At 44.6% G+C, this 21,743-nt stretch overlaps 1 long non-coding RNA gene across 1 annotated transcript; it reads left to right on the plus strand.

Annotated features, from left to right (window-relative positions):
- The first annotated feature begins 14,140 nt into the window (after positions 1–14,140).
- Positions 14,141–17,900, plus strand: LOC140519218 (uncharacterized). Its single transcript, XR_011972129.1, has 2 exons — positions 14,141–14,333; positions 17,299–17,900. It is a non-coding gene; the product is annotated as an uncharacterized lncRNA (long non-coding RNA).
- The last annotated feature ends 3,843 nt before the right edge of the window (positions 17,901–21,743 follow it).

The following is a 21,743-nucleotide window of genomic DNA, read 5'->3' on the forward strand; positions in this document are numbered from 1 at the left end:
TCTCTCTCCTTCTTCCTCCCCCCTTGTATCTTCTTTTTTCTCCAAAAGATAATGCTGCTCAGAAAATCTCCTCCTTCTAGAAGATCCAACATGTGAACTTAAGCTTAGAAGTCACCCCCAAGACTGAAGCCAGCCAGAACTGGACTAGAGGGCTAGATTCTGGATCATGCTGTCTAGGAACTGTAAAACACCTCCTCCTTTTCACAAGAGGGTGGGGTTCTGGAATACCATCTAGGAAGAACTTTTCAAATGACTTGGGCAGGCACACATGTGGTTCTGCCAGATAATTCAGCAAAAATTCTATCAAGGCCCTGGCTGTTTCCATCTCTAGGGCTAGGGGAGCAAGGTCCTCTCAGGATCTCCCAGTGATAGTAACATAGGCAAGCTCATTTAACTCCCAACTACTTCGCATCAAGAAGCCTGTGAATTCACACTTATACACACACACACACACACACACACACACACACACACACACACACACACACACACACACACACCCCACAGGGCTGCTCTACTCTGATCTGGTCTACCCTCTGAACAAGGAAAGGCAAAGAAGAGTCCAAAGAAAGGGCCCAAAGTGGCCTCTCCTTAATCTTTATAGGCCAACACAACATTTCTCCCAAAGAATCCCAGCCAGCCAGCTACCTCAGGGGCTGTCCCTATCACTGGAATCAGAGATTGTCAATAGTCCTTTTAACAAAGTGCAGTGTTCATGCCCACACTATATAGCGGGAATGATATGCTTGAAGTGATGTGTCTGGTGGGCAATCCCACCTTACATAAATCAGATGAAACTGGACAGAGTTAAATGTAAAGTTGTTTCAGTATATTTAATATCACAAGGAATCATATATAATAAGTAATAACAAGTGTATATATTATGTATGTGCATACATACATACATGTATGCATGTATAGACATGAATACACATATCTATATATACATACACACACGTATATATGCACAAGGTGTGGGAAGCTTGGCTAGATAGAGGTTCAACCGAAAAAGATGTGGGTGTTACAGTGGATTGCAAGCAATATGAGTCAGTCTTGTGATATGAAAAATAATCAATTAGCAAGCATTAAGTGCCTACTATGTGCCAAGAAATTCCATGTGGTCTTTGGCTACACTGAAGGAATCAGAGCTTCCAGGAATAAGGAAAATTGTAGTTTATCTGTGCTCTTTGCCCAGATCAGACCTCTTCTAGAATATTGTGCTTGATTCTAGGTATCACACTTTAGGAAAAACATTGGTAAGCTGGAGATATCTAGTATGGTGAAAAGCCTCAACTTCATATTATATGAGTATAGCCTAGGAGGCTAAGGTGCTTTCTCCTGCTAAGGCATCCTACCTTTGGACTCACATAGTATGGTTCTGGTTTTGCGGGAGCCTGACCTCTAAAGAGAGCTGTCTGGTACTTTTTTGTGGTGCTTGACTCATCATGCTCCCTGAAACAAAGTTTAGATTTGGTTCATGTGTAGGATCTCCCCAAATGAGATTAAATATCTCTTTTCTCTGAGATATTCAGTGTACAAAGTATATCAGGTATAGGACAGCTATTTATTTTCTTCATAACAAAAGAAATGCTTAAAGCACACACACAAAACACAACTCATGAACAGTCATTGACAAAGACTTAAAACATGATACAAATATTTAAAGCATCAACAAGCATTTCATTATCACCTTGCCTCTACACTATCCAATAGCTGCCCTCCATGTCCATATCTTCTAAAAAGTCAGGGCATGGCTACAGCTCATCATGGATTCTCTCCTCTGAGTAGTATCATAGAAGTTTCAGAAAGCTTTCTCTGCTGTCAGCACTGATTGAGGAATCTCTGAACTCTTGAATTCATGAGGCTGCCAAGAATACAACTATTTTAGGATAGTTCTATCTGTCCTGTAGGATAAATCCTATCTCAAGATCACTATTTGATCACCTGTGCTCAGTGAAAGAAACACAGAGCAGAAGAAGCAACCAGGGCTTTGAAATCCAGTCTAAGATGCACATTGATGAACACATGCACTTGCAATGTATGTGCAAACAGCTCCCACGGCTCCTAGGAGAAGGAAAGCCCTTTTCCTTTTCATGAGAAGTCTAAGGGAAAGGCTTGGAAGTCCAAACATACTTGGAAGATGGGAAAAAAAGAAAAAAGAGAGGGAAAGAGGTTACTGAGTGGATGACCCTTCCTAGTTCAGTGGACAGTCCTCTTTGACCTAACTACCTCTCCCCTGCTCCTGTTATGGGGACCAGTGGATTGTCATCCCCAAATCATTCACTGATGAGCATGTGTCCATGAAGGTGGCCAGGGGAAATTCAGTTCAGCTTCATGAACGTTCCATGGGCTGTGTTCTACCTCCACTACACTAAGATTAGTTAAAGGTACTAGGACAGTTTAACCTTGAGAAAATAAGGCTCAAGCAGAATGTAATAGCTGTCTTCAAGTACTTCAGGGGCTACCATGTGGTAGATTTGTTCTACTTGGCTTCATAATGGAAAACTAGAAGCAATGATTAGAAGTTGCAAATGTAGGTCTGATGTTAGGAAAAACTTGTGAACAAATACAGCAAGCTGTCCAAAAGTGGAATGGGTTGCTTTGGGAGTGTCACTGGAGTTCTTCAAACAAAGGCTAGGACTTTCTGCATATTTTGTTGGGGGAATTCTTTTTTACGTATGACCCTTATAACTCTGTGAGGCTGTGATTTCGAGTCTATGAACTCTTACTGAGGATCCAGGAACCTGATCCCAGGGCTACTTTAGCTCTGCAAAGATTCTCCCTTCGTTGTAGCAGGCTAAGCCCAGGATGTAGGAGGGCTGAGGAAGCTTGATGTGGGACTGGGAGAATATTCTGGCTTTCTCTCCTGGAGTAGGGGTGCCCATTCTTGCCTGTTCCCTTTACACTCACACCACTTGATCCAGAGGTGGAGGGCCCTTAGGTACTGTATACCCTTTGTGCTATAAACAGACTTATGAAGAGGCTCTGCCTAATCTCCTCTTTCTCCTGTAGGAAAACCACACAGGAAGTCTGCCTCTCCAGGGGCATAGAAGAGGGAAGCAGTTTGCCAGCCTTGGCAGAGTAGGGGAAGAAGGAAAGAAATACTAGGGTAGTAAAAGGCACTAGAAGCCTGTCTGCCTTCCTAGGGGAGTTGGAAGGAAGGGATGGGGAAAGGATAGGGGTCAGGAGATAGAGACAGAGACAGAAACAGAAAGAGACAAAGACAGACAGACAAAAAGCCTGGAAAGCTGGAGAAGAGTGAGAAAGGAAGGAGGGAGAAGGTAGTGTCCTGGGCTCAGGCTGCCACTTCTCCATCTAGCAGGAAGAGTTTCCCAGATCAGGATCCTCCTCCCTGAGTCTCTCTGGCTCCCTTCCCCCTCCTCCAAGACCTCATAGCCCCTGGAACACCAAACCCACCCTATCCTGAAAGGGGAAGGAGAGGAAAAGAGCCCATTTCAGAAGGCCCTAGTGGGCAGTTGTAGGGACCCCATGTCCTTTAGGTCAAAGCCTGAGGGAACCCATCCAGCATTAAGCATTCACCTAGCCCAGGGGGCAAGAATGGAGAATTTTTCTTTTATATCTTCAAGTCACAAAATGTAAAATAATCCCCTTAGCCTCAGAAAAACACATTTTTATTACTATCTGACTCATTTCCCACAAAGACAGTGTGTTGGTTTGTTTTTTAATTTTGAGCTTTTGTTTTGCAAAACATAAAAATATTTTGAAAATTCAGGATGACTTTTGAACACAAAACCCTTCTCCATTCCCCAGGGATGTCCTCCTCACCCTCCCCATCTAATTTCCCAAACATTGGCAGATGTTGCTTTAGGGAAATTGGCAATGGGCTAGTCTGGGAATGAAACTGGGGTCTCTGTTAACCCACAGTGTGCCTTTAATAGCCACAAAGAAGCAGTCAGAGATAGGCACAACAGAGAGACACAAAGGAGGAAGAGATGGCTGGAGACAGACAAATAAAAACAGAGAAATTTTGTGAAATTGAGAAAAGACAAAAAGGCACTCAAATTGGTGACTCCAAAATGTCACTAAACTCTACATACTCTTTGAATCTGCTATACCATTATTAGACCTATACCCCCAAAAGAGTTCAGAAAAGGATTCAAATGTATAAAAATATTTATAGCATTTCTTCATAATAGCCCAAACTGGAAGCTAAGAGGTGCCTACCTATTGGGGAATAGTTAAACAAATTATAATCTATGAATCTAATAGAATTTTGAAACTAATGACTCCAGTGGAAATCAGGAAGGCCTCTGTGAAGTGATGCAGAGTAAAAAGAGAAGAACTAGCACAATATATTGACACTGTAAAGAAAAATAACTTTGAGGGACTTTCGAATTTTGATCAACATAATGATAAAAATATGAATCCAGAGACCTGAAGATTGTCACCCACCAACTTCCTGCCAGAGGAGTAATGGACTTAGGATACAGAGTGAGGTAGAAACTTTTAAACATTTTCAACATGGGGATTTGTTTTGCTTGATTATTCCTATTTGTTATGAAGATTTATTTTTTCTTTTCACTGTTCAATTGTGTAGGAGGAGAGGGAAGACATGAGAGGTAGAGATAATAAATCCTCATAAAAATAATTATTTTAAAGTCTATTAAAGTATTTGTGACTGGTTGCCAACATTAGGACTTACCTTCTACTCTGTGAAATTTGTTACGATGACCTAGAGTCATAATGGGTTTCTGTCTGAGTCTCCTCAAAGTCCTCTGGAACATGCCTCTCAGTTTCATGAAGGAATCTGGGTCATCCTACCCAGCATGTGCAAGAGAGGTATGAGGTACCCACTGTGGGGAAACCTACTTGAAGATCTCTGCCTGGTAGGGTGCTGACTAACCATAGAGCACTTAAAGCCCAACAGGCTTGTTGATTAAAACTAACCAACAGAACAGGAACTAGTACTGGGCATCTGGGGCTATAACCCAGCTACCGATATACTAGGGAGCCTGATCTTTTTTGCCTTTGCCCAGATCAAGGCTGACCCCTAGGACTCTATGGCCTTTATGAATCTCTCAACATTCCCATTCCCATTGAGGGAGGGCAGATTGCACTCCAAAATATTACCTTACCTAGGAAGTAGACAGTGAAGGTGGTTCCTACTGACTTTTACCTTTCTCCCTTTTCCCTCATATTCAGTTCATCCCTAGCTCTTCCCAGGCCTCATTCTACTCTTCTCTCTTTTCCATTGAACTCTTGAGAGTACTTCTGGGTTTTGCTATAGTAGAAAGAAAATTGAAGTCTCTCTTCCCTAGTGGTGAGTAAGAAAGAAATGCTTTACATCTCTGGGTAGTAGGGGCTAGTCCTGGCAGGCTTTTCTCTCTACTCAGGCTTCCATGTGGCCATGAATGCATCACTATTATTTTGTCCCTGTGTGTTGCTTTCCTTAAGGAAATCTTAGGAAGTGTTTTCCTAAAGGAACTTAAGGAAAGGTATATGGAGATGGATGGATCACAGTTCAATCTTGTAAGCATCAAAAGGTTGGTTGATAGGGTCCCACAGCAATTCGACCTGAAAACCACTTATAGGCAAGGCCAGCCTTAAGGAACAACCTGCTTGACCCAGCTCTATTGTAGGTTAGCCCAGAAACCAAAATATTCTGTCCTAAAAGCAAAGGAGTGACTTTTCTATCAGCTACAACATGCTCAAAAGTGAACTTGGTGGGAGGAATGCTTCATAGCTACCACTTTAAGTGGTTTCTAAGTTCGAATTCATGCTCTCCAAGGAATGAGATGAAGAGGGAACAAAGCTTTCCAGTTTCGGGGAAGGGGAGTAATCTTTCTGTACTTTTGGTTCTTGCTATATCTTCTCAACAAATATCCCTTTGTAGAAGATAATTGATGTTAATTGATTAAACTGATGTGGAGGTGCTAATCACTAAATTAGGTGATATTGGGTAGGTACTAACTGGAGTTCGATATTGGGGGAATGTTAACTAACAATAATGTGGGTGGAGGAAACACACCATCTGGAGGTTCCAGAGTGACAGCATTAGAGAAAGAAGTAGCTAAGTTCTAGTGACTCAACCAACCAGTGGTAGTGGGACTTTGGATGATCACCCCCAGAGAAATTGCCATGTCACTTGGTTTACTTAAATGTTTTTGCTCTTTTATGATAAGAAATGGTCGGGAGGGGCAGCAATATGGAAAAATGACTAGGATAGACAAAAAGCAATAATAATATGATTTTTAAAAAAATATTTTAAATAATTAAATAATCCTAATAATTTTAATTATTTAATTAATTGATTAATAATAAATTAATTAAATAATTTAAAAATAATTAGTTATTTTTAAGAGAAAAACAAGATTGCTAGATTAAGAGGCAGAGCATATGGATTCAAATCTTCATACTCACTTATTTCCTGGGTAGCTTTGGTCAAGTCATGTTACCTCTGAGAAAGCTGGACTAGGTGACCTCTTAGTTCCCTTCTTGAACTCAGTCTATGGTATTTTCATCTTCACCTCTTCCTTTCATGTTCCTTCCATCTCCTGGAGCTCATTGAACTCTAGCTTCCTCCTGAAGACATTATATCTCTTGGGACCTCTTCAAGGCTGCCTATTCCTTTTCTCACACTTCTAGATACACAGGGATAAGAAGCGGGGCCTTTAGAACCTCCATCTACCATCATCCCTTAGTAATCATCTCTCCTCCCTTAAAGTTTATTTCATTCTGTCTAGGTTCTCTTGTCCATCATTTGTGAACTTCTGGGTCATTTGCCATCATCTCAAATACTTTCAGTGCATTACTCACAGTCCTTTTCTCCATCTGAACCTCTGTCCTCTTCTGCTGTACCTTCCCCCTCCCCATCCCCATAGTTCCTTACACTCTTTAATTCTCACACCTATGTATGAAGTCTATTTCAACTATGTACAGGAGTCGTCCTACTTTAGACAACCCTTCCCTGCAGCCCCCTCAACTGAATTTGCCACGTGTTTCAGAATGCTTAGCCCCACATCTGCCAACAGACACCATTTGGTAAGATTGGAGGGCAAGGGGTCCAAGTGAGAGAGGGCATTGAGGGCAACCTTGGCCACAGGAACAGTGGCCTCAGAAGTCCCAGAGTCCCTTTCTTTCACACCCAACATGTATTAGCCACAAAACGAATGATTGCTGAGTAGTTGAAAGGTAATTTGGTGCTCTGGAAAGAACTTCCAGCTCCACCACAGTAGGTTACTAGCACCTACTGTGACTAGTCCTGTTCCAGGCCCTGAGGGGGACCCAAAGGAAGAAAACACAGTACTGGTCCTTGAAGTTGCTATGGCAAGAAGTACATATTTGCTCAGGGCTGAGTATGTGGTACAAATTCGAAGTGCTATCGGAATTCAGAGGAAAGAAGAAATCACCAAGGCTCTTTCCATTTTCCACCCTGCCCCCACCTCAGCACACTACAGTCAAGTATAGGGCTGGGTAAGGTGGGGAGGAGTGTCAGAAAAGACTGGTAGATTTTTACCATTGTAAAGGGTCAGGGTTCTAACACTTTTTCATATCCCAGAATCTAGCCTAATTCATTAGAACAACATCTGCCTCTTTGATGGCACAGAGTAGAATGAATGTTGGGCTTAGAGTCAGGAATGCCTGGGTTCAATCTTCCCTTATCAGCTGTATGATCATGGGCAAATCACTTAACCTCTCTGTGTCTCAGTTTTCTCATCTGCAAAATGGGGACAATGATGCCTGTAGCACCTATCTCATAGGCTTGTTATAAGGATCAGATGAGCTAGTGTTATGAAGCACTTTGCAAACCCTAAAAAGTCATATAAATTCCAGAGATTATTGTCCATGCATATGAATATATGTGTGTATATATAATGTAATTATCATACATATAACATATTATAACACAATATATTATATTATATATTGCACTCATTTAACCAACAAGCATTTGTTAAGTGCCAAAGATATGCCAGGCAGTGGAAGAAACTGAGGCTCAGTTTCCTGAGTCTCCTCAGAGTGACTTAACCAGGATCAAAACATACAGTAAGTTCCAGCATTAGGATTTGAACCCACTTCTCTCCCGATTTATTCTACTATATCATACCATCTCACCATGAAAGTGACTGCTGATGGACCAGATGATTTGGTTAAAATTCTGGGTCCTGAGAGCATATGTCAATCAAAGCCTTGACCCATTCCAGGTGCAAAATCAACCAGTCATTACTAAGTCCTATATCCAGTCCTGTTTTTGTGGCCATGCTGTCTCAGGGTAGAGAGGTGTGGGGACAGGTAAGTATCTCCCTTTCCATTTCTAAGGGACCTTGGGATCAGAGAAAGGGAGAAAGTAGGCAGCGTAAGTGACCATAAATAATAGTGATCATCCCTCTGTGCATGAAGCACTTTCATGCAATCCTCCCCACAGCCCTGCAAAAGAAGCAGATGAGAAAACTGAGGCCAAAGAAAGGGCTGGGACTTGCCCAAGGTCACCCAGCTAGGATATAATAGAATCAGAACTCAAACCCAGGTCCTTTTTCCTTTTTTAATCTCTAGTTTGAGCTGTTAGGATAATCCTTCCTTCAAATTCTGCCAACGTCCTCTTCTTACATATTCTTATATATGGTGCATATATTAGACCACATCACGCCTCTGCTCCACCTTCACTAGCTCACTGTTGCTTACAACTGCTTATCCTGTCATTGAAGGTTCTCCTCAGTTCAGCTTCTCTCTGCTCAGCTTTCTCTCACATCATTCCTGTCTTCCTGTGTTTAGCTTTTCTGCCACTCTAGGTCATTCACCATCCCCCTGCTCTCAACCTCCCCACCCCAATGGCCAAAAAGGACACCTTCCCCTCTGCCCACCACATCTGCAGTATGGAAAATCTTTGCCTTCTTTTCAGCAGCTTGGACTACTTTGAAGTCTTTCTACACTTGAGAATGAAAAGTGCTCTTTTCCTCCTCAAAGATCTCATAGCATTTTCCCTGAATCTCTCCTTCACATCTATCTTATTTTCCTTTGTATCACTGTTATCTGTATATTGTTCCTTTCCCCCATAATAAGATCATTATTTAAAATTGAAAGGAAACTTTAAGGTCATCAGGTGCAATACCCTCATTTTATAGATGAGGAAACTGATGACCAGAGAGGAAATGACTTGCCCAAGGTTGCATGTGTCAAGGATCAGGACTCAAACCTGTCAAAGCTAGTCCATCTTTCTCTGTTCCATGTTGCCTCTTAAAATTGTACACTCTTTGAGAAAAGGGCTTGTACTCTCTTGATTTGTGTTGATGTTTGTTCTTTGCTCTCCAAGAGGACCAAGGACAACATGAGGATAATGTCTTGACTTAAGTGTGACTTGGATTTAAGTGAAGCAGAGCTGGGCAAAGTGTATTCCTGAGCTGAACGCAGTGTATTAGAGAGTATAAGCCCTTAAGAGATGTTGGTGGAGTGAATGAATTCAATTTTTACCACATTACACCATAGCTGTCAAATGAACCAAGTCAGAAGACGCATCATCCAGCATCTCAGGTCCCCATTGTCCTCTATTCCTACTGAGGGAAAGTATTTTTCCTTTGACCAATACCAAGCAGAGAATGAAAGAGTTAATGCCCCAACCTGGCAGTAGCTGGCTTCCAGGACTGAAGGGTTCTTTAACCAAGGGGGCTATGGGAAGCAGTCATCAGTATCCCAAAAGAGGTCTTCTTCAGCTTCTCCTCTGCCCAGAAGTAGCTGATCTGATTCTTCAGCTCCACTGCCCCATGGCTGTCTCATGCCTGGTATGGATGAGACTGAACAGGGGTTGAAAGTCTGGGCTTTCTGCTAAACCACTAGAGAATGACTCAGCTCATCAAGGAAAGATTTCAGCTAGAGCAGAATATATTTTTCCGCTAAGCTCACAGCTTCCCACCCCCATTTTGTGAGTGTGGCTCTGGGCCACAGAGAGGTGTTTCAGGAGTTTCAATTTTAATAGTTACTGCAGCTTTTTAATCACTACTCTGAAAAGCCAGTGATGAGTTTCCCATCGGGTATCTGAGCCCTGGGCGGCAAAGCAGGTGTGTGTGGGGGTAGGGACTGGAGGCAACTGGAGGGAGATTTAATCTCAGGCACAGAATTTCACAGGAGGCACTGAGGCTGGGTCCACACAGGCAGGTCACATAGACAGTGATTAACTGGATTCTTTAGTTGGATTCCCCCCACCTCCCCCAATAGCTTGTATCTCTCTGAACAGCCTGAAACTCAAAACTAAAACACTGACCTTGCTAATTCTCTAGGGCAAGGACAGATGTCCAACCCCATCCTGAACACAGATGTTTCCAAGGAAGCTAGACCATAGAACATCAGAGCTGGTACAAACCTTAGAGAACTTAAGCCCCTCATTGTACAGATGGGAAAAATGAGGGTCTGAATGGGGAAATGATTTGCCAAAGGTAACACAGTATATTAACACCTGAGGCAAGACTAGAAACCAGAGCTCTTGGTCAGACCCAGTAATTTTTCCAGTACACCAAGAACCTGCCTGACTTTATGTGTCTGAAAGCAGAGGATCGTGTCAGGGTGGCCTGTGGCCTCATTGTAGGTAGATGAAACACTGCCTTATCTGAGAGCTCTGGGAAACACTGGGCTAATTCTGTGTCCATCAGCAGCTCTGGCCTGACTCTTCTACAGGCTCCATCGGTGGCTCAGCAGAGATCAGCAACACTGGGGGCTCTCAGACAATCAGGGAGTATTTTCCAAAGCTGGGTTCGCTGGCTAGGTCAAGGTCCTCTGATGGAGTTAATTCACTAAAATGAATCAGACATCTCCAAAGAGCCTCTGGTCCAGGAAACCAGCTCTTATCTACCCCCCAGGGAAAGGCTGGCCCAAAGCATATCCTCTATCCTTAGGGTCCTGAGGCAGCATGGTCAGAATGAACATTGATTTGGGGGACTGGAGAACTTTAGTTCAAGCCCCAGCTCCCACACCCACTAGCTTTGCAATCTTTGGGCAAATCACTTAGCTACTTTCAGCCTACAGATACTTTTCATCTATAAAATGGGGATAATGTTCATACTACCTACGTTACAGGGTTGTTTTGAAGAAGATAATTCGTCAGACAATGAAGTGAAGAAATGTGAATTATGTGGAGGCCCCTTACCTATAATATTCTAGTAGTCCCACTCCAAACAGAAAGTCAAATTAATTTCAGTTATGGATAGGGTGCAAGTAGAGGCAGATGAACCACCAAATGTGATATGGGTCACAAGGCCTGTTTCATCATACTTCTCATCCAGAAGAACTCCTTAAAAGGATGGGCTCTGAATGGGGTTGAAAGGTGGATCTTAAAGCTCCAGGTGACTGGGGAGTAGGAATATCAGTCTCCTTGCAGGGAGAGAGAGGGGTCCCAGGGTCTGAAATAAGGGGACTAGGAAACTTAGATTCCCAAAAGTCAGCCCTTCCCTTGAAGCTCATTGTGGCCACTTTGTAGAACCTTACAGAGCCTCTGTCTGCCTATCTATAAAATGGGAATAAAGATGATTGTCTCACCCACCTCTAATGGGTTGCTGTAAGAATCAAATGAAGTAATATATGTAAAACAAATCTTAAAGTGCTATATAAACATGGATTATTATTATCAACCTTATGAATGCCACCCGTAATTCTCTTGTAGAAAGATCCTATCAAACTATAATCCTTTAAATGGAGCCTGCTTTTTAGTTAGAGATCCTTATGAATAAACCACTCCCCGTTGCAAGATGGAGAAGTCGTAGACAAAAATATTCAGCACCGTTGCGCTGTTTTTCAGAGCCTTGTCACAGCTTTCCAGCCAATTGTTTTGTAAAGGAGGCAGGGCAGAGAAGGCATTGTTACAGCCATTTTGTGGAGGGGAAAATAGGTTCACAGAAGCAAAGAGACTTGCCCCATGTCCACGATAAGCTAGTAGGGCAGCTGGTGGCGCAGTGGATAGAATGCTGGCTCTGGAGGACCTAAGTTAAAATTTGGCCTCAGACACTCATGAGCTATGCGACCTTGTTAAGTGCAAGTCATTTAACCCCAATTGCTTCAAAAAAAATTAAAGAAGGGGGGAAAAAGTAAGTTAGTGGTAGAGTTGAGTCTAGGCTCTAGAGCACAGTCTTGTCTTACTTTGATCCCTCGGGCTGCCTCCAAGGCATATGGTCAGTCCATCAGGCAAGGTTGTTACATGTGGGAAAAGTTCTGCTTGTAGAGTCAGAGGAACCACGTTCAAGTGTCAGCTCTGCCCTGTGTGTGACCATAGGCAATTCACTTAACTGCTCTGTTCCTCAGTTTCCTTATTTGTAAAATGAAGGGGTTGGACTAGGTGGACTCTAAAAATCTCTTCCAACCCCAGATCTATGAAATCTTACTAATCTTCCCCAATTCCTGTTTTACTCATAATAGTTGAGTCGTTCAGTCTTCATGCCTCAATAGGTGTCCTCAGCTAGAAAACCTTGATGAATTCTGTGGAAGGATGGCATATGGGGAGATCCCTGTAGGCCAAGGAGGAAGGCTCAGGCAGCCTCAAGGTCAGAGGCCAGCTGTGGGGTTGAGCTACCCCCACCCCACTTCCCACATGCTGGAGTCTCGTGGAGTATCAGGCGCCCCACCACAGCCTGCCCCAAAGGAGAAGAGGTGCCTCTGAGGGGGAAGTAAGAGACAGATCTAGGGCTGGGCACTCTTCCAGCCAACTCCCAGGAAGCTAATGGCTCTGGGCTGGGGCCCACCAGGGCTGAGATCAGTTCAGCATCTGTAGGGTTGGGCCTCCAAAGCCCTAGAGCTCAGACAAAACTTTCCCATCTAGCACCATTGTATTGGGGATAAAGATGCTATGCTCTATGATCTGGGTTTGGTATAGAGTGCAGTATCAAAGTCTGCTACTAAAGAAAGGCCCAGAGAAAATAGTAATCACTTCATTCATTCAATCACCTATCCCAAAGCCTTTTGTTCTACCCTTTTATCATCTCCATGAGATAGGGTCAGAGCATTATTACCCAAATTTGAGAACTTGGAAAACGATGGTCTAATGGAAGTGACTTGACTAAGGTCATACAGCTAGTTAGTGGATCCTTCCATTAGATCATCCTAATACTCCTCTCACAAGGAGCGGGGAGCCTGATATAGTGGATAGAGCTCTGGACTTGGAATCAGGAAGACCTGTATTCAAATCCTGCCTCACACATTTATTAACTATGTAAACCTGGGCAATTCATTTCATTTTCCTCAGCTATAAAATGAGAGGGCTGGCTTCTAAGATCCTTTCCAGCTCTAAATTTATATTCTGTGATCAGGAGGGTCCAGGTCAGAGAAGTAACTAGAAATTCTTGCACCTAGAACAAATTCAGTTGTTGAGAGTGAGGGTGAGGACCTCCTGGTCCATCAAGAACTGTCCAAAGGACAGTTGCAGCCATTCCAGGATAGATGACCACTCATCCCCCAAAGAATCCAACCTTTAGAGGGGGAGGATAGTCCCTGGGAGATGGCTATCGTGTTGATGGGACTTGGAGGGGGAGATAGGCAGGAAAGCTATTATCTGAGGTGGTTGTGCCTTGCAGCAGTGCAGATCAATAGAGGACACTGAAGTGAGTTGTGGGCACTATGGGCACTGCAGAGAGAAAATCTACCTCTTGCTAGATGTTGAACCCCTAAGACAAAGGGCCATTTCCCCTGAACTAGTCACTCAGAGACAGACAACTTTAGCTTCTTCTACATGAAGCAAATATAGAGGCTAGAGAAGCTCAGACTGATGAGGAAGGCAGGTTCTTCTGACCTGAAGGGTCCAGGGTAGGAGCAGACAGCTTGAGAGTTTCCCCCACTCTAAATCCAGGAAGAGAACTGGGGTCTTTGGGACCCTGCCATGCTTGTGTCCAAGGAGGAAGGGCAAAGGTTTAGACAAGGGACCAGAGTAGACTAATCCAACATCTTATTTGTGTGTGCCACCCTAGCCAAGTTTGTTTATGAGTATATATTTGTGTCTCTGTGTGTGTGTATGTGTGTGTGTTTGCGTGCTATGTTCCCTAAGGAACAGCCTTCTCTGCTCACCCTATTCCACCCCATCAGGAAGAGGGGGGGTGGGGGTCAGGGAGAGAAGATGAGTCTGCAGAAACTGCCCCTGGGAGCCCTGCCCAGGAGGAGGTGCTTTACAGGGCCTGTTGAAGCCAAAGCAAAGATATGTGGGCACTTCTGCTCCAGGGAGCAGGGATCCAGGGCAGGGGCATGATGCCTGAAATGGGAACCAAGAGCAGAGATGCCCAAAGGCTGCCCTGACATTGGCTTCAACATGGAATTGTCGATAGGGCCCAGTCAGCCTCTTCCTCGATCCTTCATCCTCCCCCACCTGCCAGAGAAGGAGTGTCACATGTATGCATGTGTATACATCTGTGAGTGTGGGCACAGGGTACAGGGGTGTGTGTGTGTGTGTGCGTGTGTGTGTGTGTGTGCGCGCGCGCGCGTGCGCGCACTCAGGAACTCTTCAATATTCATTTCCTAGTACTTTCCTCAGAGTACGATGGAACTGCCAAGACCTACTTTGAACTACAAAATCTTTTAGCCAAAGGTCAAAGACCAAGGGGCACAGAAAGAGACAAGAGGGATAGGGATGAAGAAAGAAAAAAGGACAGTGTCAGAGACAGCAGCAGTTAAAGACAGGGGTCACAAGTCCTGGAGAAAAAGAAAGCAGACATGATACAGGAAGAAGGAACAGCTCTCCTGACTGGCCCAAAGGTCCTGGTTTGGGAGGGAGGTGAACGAGACCTCAGTGGATGGAGCCACTGCTGAGTCAGCCACTCTGGAAAGCCTGGCTCCCCCAGGGCGCTGGGCAAACAGATAGGGGACAAGCAGCCAAGCCCAGACTAGCAAGGCGGGGAAGGGAGGAGATAGGAGGCTTCCCTGGAACCTCCTCCAGCATAGCCCCCTCCTCCAAATATGGGGCACTTGAGGTCATTGTGGCCACATGGGGCCAGAGGCAGGGGCCAAATTAGCTGGCATTTCTTTGTGTAAGAGAAAGTCTTTGTGTGAAAGTGTATATCAGAGTCTTTGGATTTATCTCTGTATGGGACAGTATGTGAGAGAGGGAGAAAGGGAAGTTATGCCTTTGTATACTATACTATAGTATGTGTGTGTGTGTGTGTGTGTGTGTGTGTGTGTGTGTGTGTGTGAAAGCGGGGGAGAAAGAGGGAGACAGGGAGGGAGAGAGAGAAAGAGAGAGAGAGAGAGAGAGGGAGGGAGAGAGAGAGAGAGAGGGAGAGAGAGGGAGAGAGAGAGAAAGAGAGAGGGAGGAAGAGAGAGAGAGAGAGAGGGAGAGAGAGGGAGAGAGAGGGAGAGAGAGGGAGAGAGAGAGAGAGAGAGAGAGAGAGAGAGAGAGAGAGAGACTGTGTTTTTTGTGCATTAGCAGGTGAATGGAGGGAGGGAAGATCTCTGTGTAAGTGTGTGCTATATCTGTGAATAAGCGTATATTTGTATGTGAAAGGGAGTATGTATGTTTTTGTATGTGTGTGTATGCACTTGTGTGTACAAAACTGACTGTGACAGACTTGTTTTCAGGCCTCTCTGAATCTGTACATATGAGATAGTGGATGTCTGTGTGGGAGAGAGACAGTGTATGTGCCTACCTGGGGGACAGGGTTAAAATCTGTCCCTTAAACTATCTGTGACAGAACTCATAACTGCCCAGAGGTTTGAAGTTGTGATTCTCAATTACCCTTAATCCATTTCTGTCTGAAATAGCCAGGGAACTGAGGACTTGAATGTTTTAGGGTTCATGAGATCTGGGGCTGGGACACTCTGCTTGGTTGACCTTGGGGTAGATAGACAGGGAGCAAGACAGACTCCTGTGGCTTGGTGAGTGAAGACACCTTCCATGAACCCCACTGTGGTGAGAGGCCACGGAGCAGTCAGAGGATGTTTCAGTTTCACTCTGAGAAGCTAGGACTAAGAAGCCCTGATTCACTGTATCTGAGGCTTCTGTATGGGAATAAGCATTATCCTGGCCTTCATCTCCCTGGGAAAATGAACTGGCAGGGCGTACCTAGCAGAGACACCCACTCCTCCTACTCAAGTCCTCAGGTGGGGCAGACGCCAATCCCACAGGGCTGCAGAACCACCTCCCCCTCTGGGCTTAGATGATTTGGAAGAGAACAGGGAGGCTAAAAGGATGGTCCAGGGTCCTCTGAGTCATATCAGAGAACAAACAAGGGAACAAATACATCTCTGGCCAGAACCAGAAAGTATAGATCCACGACCTTCAAAGCATTTTCTCCCACAGAAGACCAGCACAATTCTTAGCACAGAGTAGGCACTTAATAAATGCTCACCAAATGATTGATTGATCTCTAAAATCCAGCCCTACTCTCTCTCCAGAGCTCCAGTTCCAAATCAATGACTGCTTTTTGAAAATTTCTAACTAGAGGTTCTATAGGCAGCCCAAACTCAAAAGAAATGCTCTGTAATTTTCCCTGAAAATTTACCACCCTTCTTCCTAACTTGCCTATTTTAGTCCATAGTACCCTCATTCTGTCAATCATCCAGATTTGCAAACTGGAGTCATCCTCACTCTTCTAGACAGATCACTTTACTTGTCTGGGCCCTGGTTCAACATCTGTAAAATGAAGGGTGATTTCTATAATCCCTTCTGGCCCTGAATCTATGACCCTATGATCCCTTACCCCAACCTTCCCTCTCTCACACATCCAATCTATTGTCAATTTTTGTTATTCTACTTCCACACCTCTCACGTCTAGTCTGTCCCCTTCTGTTGTATGTATCCCCTCATAGAACCTGCCATCCTAGGTCCTACCCTCATCACCTCTTACCTGGATTACTGCACCAGCCTTCTAATTAGTCTTTCTACCCCAGTGGAATAGACATCTAATTGGTCTCCCTTCTAACCTATCCTTCATTCAACAGCCAAAGGAATCTCCTCTGTTTAAAAAGTTCCATTGGCTCCCTAGTGCCTGTAGGATAAAAATTAAAATTCTTTTGTCTGGATTGTCTTCCTAACCTGGCTCAAACCTCCCTTTCTAAATTTAACCTACATTACTCCCTTTCACATACTCTGCAGTATAACCAAATTGGCTTTTCTCTGTCCCTTATACGAGACTTTATCTCCCATCTCCATTCCTTTGTACTATATTTCCCCCACTCCTGGAAAGAACACCATCCTCAACTTTCCTTCTTAAAAATCTCAAGTATCATTCAAAATTCAGCTCAAACATCGCTTTCTACAGGCCTTTCCTGATCTCCCTAGCCACTAATGCCTTCTCCCAAAGTACCTTGAATTTGTATTTTTATATGCTATGTAAACTTCACAAAGGCAGCAACTGATCATTTTTTACTTTTTATCTCCAGGGAAAGGAGTGAAAATAGAAGTGGATTACCATACATTGCACAGCAATAGGTCCCTGCTCAACCTCCACTTGATGGCTGTTTTCAGGACCCTCCTGGCTTCAGAGTGATTATCAATAGTAACTGTGGCTCTTTCCCTCCCAGCTAGATTTACTTATTTTTATCTTTTACTCATTAAAGGGGCCATTCCCTGTTTACTTCTTAAAGAGGTCTATTCACTGAATGGGCATTACCTCATTCTAAGTGAGTACCTGAATAGGCCAAGGTCTCCCAATGCATCCTGGGTCATCTTCAGTCATCCTAACGAATCTAGATGGTCACTGGATCCAGATGGCCCAGGAGGGAAGGTGAGGTTGGTGACCTGCACAGCCTTCCCTCACTCAAAACAAAGTCAAGAGCAAGTCATGTCACCACTTCTCTGATGGCATGGTCTTCTTCAAAAACAAAGGACAAACACAGACAGACCTGGGTGCAAGTCTGGACTTTGACATATACCAGCTAATTGAGCAAATCTTTTGGAGAGGAGTGAAGCAAGGAGGGAACAAGAATTTATTAAGTGCCTACTCTGTGCCAGGAACTGTGATAAATACATACAAATTATCTCAGTTGATTTTCACAACAGTCCTGGAAAGCTAATGTTATTTTATCATCTTCATTTTAGAGTTGAGGAAACTGAGACAGAGGTTCAGTGACTTGCCCAGGGTCCCAGAGCTATTAAATGTTTGAGGCTGTACTTGAACTTGTCTTTCTAACTCCAGCTAGGACCACCTAGCTGCCTCAGTGGTTCGATGTTTTTAGTCAACAGTCTATAAGACAGGCCACACATTTCAGAGAAGGTGCTGACCTATATTAGGAGAAGAATTCTCTTCATCTCAGAGTTCCCTAATACCAACGACATCTCAAGTTCACCTTTCAACGCTATCCCCCTTGCACAGAGCCTGACACCTAGTAAGTGCTCAATACATGCTTGTCACAACCAACAATCTAGATTATTCTTGACACATATGTAAATCTACATGTAGGGTATATGTGAGTGGGTTAGGTTTAATCTTCCTAAAACATCTCTTGGCACATGTCATACCCTAAGCAGAGGCCGTCCATGGCTCCCTGCTGCCCACAGAATAAAATCCCAATTCCTCCTCTTGACATTTAAGTCTTTCCATATTGGTGATATGATGAAAAGAGCTATTTGATTTGAGGCCACAGAAGCTGGTTTTAGATTCTGGCTCTGTCACTTTCTCTATGTATGACTTTGGGCAAAGATTTTAACCTCTCAGTTTGAATTTCCTCATCTGTCAAATACACAGGGTGGACCAAAATGAGTTATCACATGACCTACTCTCAACTTTCTTATCTGTCTGAGGGTAACGATTAGCAAGTGCACGTTAATCATATAGAAATTAGAATTGGAGGGAACCTTAGACATCCTCTAGGAATGTGTGTGATGAGGAGAGAGGGTTGGGGGAAGGGAAGGTTTGTCACTCTGTAATCAATAGACTTGATTGAATAGATTGTACAGCACTTGAGAGCAAGGACTATGTCTTTACCCCCATATTCAGCACATTGCTTTTCACAAAGTAGTTACTAGTCATTAAATGTTTGTTTCTGACCTATGGAACTGAATTGGTCCTGAGCACATGCCCTGTGAGACCTTGGGGCAGGCTGAACAGAAGAGCTTTGAGTATGGAGGAGTCAGTCAGCAAGTGTTTACCATGTGAGAGGCCTTAGATTGGCACTGGGCATAGAGATACCCAAAAATGAAACACTCTCCACTCTCAAGGAGACTGGGAGCCTTCTAGAAGAAGCATGTGAAGGGGTTGTGGGAGGCAACTCTGAACACCAATCACCCTAGGCCTTCCAGTCTGGGTCAACCCCAAGAGAATAAGAGGGGCAGGAATTTGGCTATATTGTGTAGATACCTTTGATGCCAAAAGCCTGCCCAATACCAGGGCTGGTGTTGCCCTAGGGATATAGAGGCCAGCGGTAAGAGAAGAGTCAGAGGAGGCAGAAGGCATAGTCTGTGCAGGGAGGGGAAGACCTTCTTCTAGCGATTTCCCCAGGCCTAGTACCTCAGTCTCTCCTGTTCCCCTGAGGGAGCTTCTGGCCAATGAGTCCCAGAGTAGCCCCGCTTCCCCCAGCAGATAAACATTTCCTGAGCCCCTAGTACCTAAGCTTGTGCTCAGGAGGCCTGAAGAAATAGCCCGACTTGAAGAGGTTCCAAGCATGCTGCCCTGGGGAGGCCTGAAAGGGGGTGTTCCCTGAGCTAGTCTGGGCTGGAGGCTAGATGAGTTGGTGGATTGGAAGTTTAGGCTAAGGTGGGCTGGGCTGGGTCAGGGATTGGACTAGGCTGGAAGCTGTGAGTTGGGAACTGGAGAGTCTCAACTGGGGGCATCAGGGGTTAGAAGAGCCTGAGGGGAAAGTGCCCTGCCTTCTCTGGTAACTGGAGAGGAGAAAAGAGCAGAAGACCCTGCCCGTTAGCTTCAGTCTATTGACAAATGCCCAGAAAGTCTATTGACTCAAGTGGAGAGAAAGGTCAAGGTAGGGGCCGGGGTTAATCATTAATGAGTCTTCAGTTTGACTGTAATAAAACAAACCAGTCTGGCCTCCTCCCCCAGCCCCAGGCCTGCATCCCTGGAAGCCCTAGTGAGGCTAATTTACAGGACCTGTGGGAGGGAAAAAGAAAACCCTAGGGTGAGGTTCACTGTCCAGTAGGAAGGAAGGGGGCATGGGTCAGGGCAAAACCTTCCTCACCCCCAACCCCACCACCCAGGCCTGGGCCTGCACTGACCCCAATGGCAATCTGCACCCTCCTAAATAACTGGCCGCTGGATACTGTGGAAAGCAGCCTATCCTACCAGTCCTTGAGGGCTCAGCTGAGGTTAGAGTGTGAGTGAAGAGGGAGGCCTGTGAAGGGGGTGGTGGGCAAAGAGAGAGGAGGCATGTATTTCATCATACTCCCTGGAGGACTGGATTGAGGTCTAGAAGCACCCCAGGACCAACCCAAGCCCACCTACCTATTAGAAAGGGCTCCCGCCCTAATATGCTCCCCCCATCCCTCTGGAACCATTTTCTCCTTCCTGGAAAGACAGGGCTTCCAGCAAAGAAGGACTGCTGTCAGAGAATGCTTTCCTGAGTCCTGAATAGGAAGGGATGGGCCAACTAGGGGTGGAGAGGGTGGGGGGCGATTAAGAGAACACAGAGGAAGGGCAGTCACCAGGCCATCAAGGGCTACCCTTAACAGATATAACTACATCAGTTTGCCTTCTCCTGCCAACCAGACAGGACCCACTGGCCAAGGGAGCCCATTAAGAGAGGTCCATAGTCTATAGAATTGACCCCCTGAACCCACCTTGATTTGAGGCAGCCATCCTTAGCAGGGGAGGGGAAGGGAAAGGAGAGAGGGTTTCTCTGAGGGGCCAAGTTAAAAGTTTCTATTCATTCCAGACCTCTATTCCTGGCTTGTCAATATCCCTTTGAGTTTTTTCCTCATTGGTCAAATGAGGATGTCTACTTTTCCCCTAGTATTTATAAGTATTTACAGGGATTCTTATTGCCAGGGAGTGGAAGTAGTAGTGATAGTGCTAGGAGTAGGTGGAGGAGTTGCAATCCAGACAGGAAGCAGAGAGTGGTAGGGCAATGGACTTGGAGTCAGTAAGACTTGGATTCATACCCTAGCTCAGGCACTTACTAGCTAGGCAACTCAAAGCAACTCTCAGTCTCTTCGTCTAGAAAATGAACAGGTTTGTCTCAGTAGCCTCCAAGGCTTCTTCCTTCTCTAAATCTATGATACTAGAATATTAAGACATATGAAAGAGAGAGAAGCCCATCAGGTTGTGCTGTTTGCTTTGGGGCAAGAAGGCCAAGGTAGGATTGGACACCTGCAGACAGAGGAGATTTGTCAGAATCCTGCCCCACCCCCTCCCTATATCTTGGGACTTCATTATTAGATCCTTGGGCCCCAGTCCCTCCTCAGTCAACCATTTTGTACTTGCTTCCCCCCATACACACATATGTATGTAATATCTGTTCCATGTCAAACAAGGGCTCTGTGAGAAGGGAATGCCTCTGTCCTCAGACCAGAGGGTCATGCCACTGCAGTGTGCCTCAGCAAACTTGTATCCACAGTATATGTGTATTTGTGACTACGCTTGTGCGTGTATGTGTGTGCACACATACAACATGCATGTGTGAGAGAGAGACAGATACACGGAGACAAAGAGACAGGGAGAAAGAGAAAGAGTTCTCAGGATGGATGGGATTAGTGGTAACCGGCAACAGCAAGAAGATAGAACTACTCATTTCTTGATTTGCTTCTCTGTCTCTGCCAAAGAGAATGATCTTTGGGTTAAGAAGGAAAGAATTTATTGATTAAGCAGGGGCAGAAACCCAAGATAAGTAAGATACTAAGAATGGATTCAGCCACCATTAAAGAATTTGTCACTCAGCTA

The sequence above is a fragment of the Notamacropus eugenii genome, chromosome 1 (assembly GCF_028372415.1).
Source record: "Notamacropus eugenii isolate mMacEug1 chromosome 1, mMacEug1.pri_v2, whole genome shotgun sequence".
NCBI lineage: Eukaryota > Metazoa > Chordata > Mammalia > Diprotodontia > Macropodidae > Notamacropus > Notamacropus eugenii.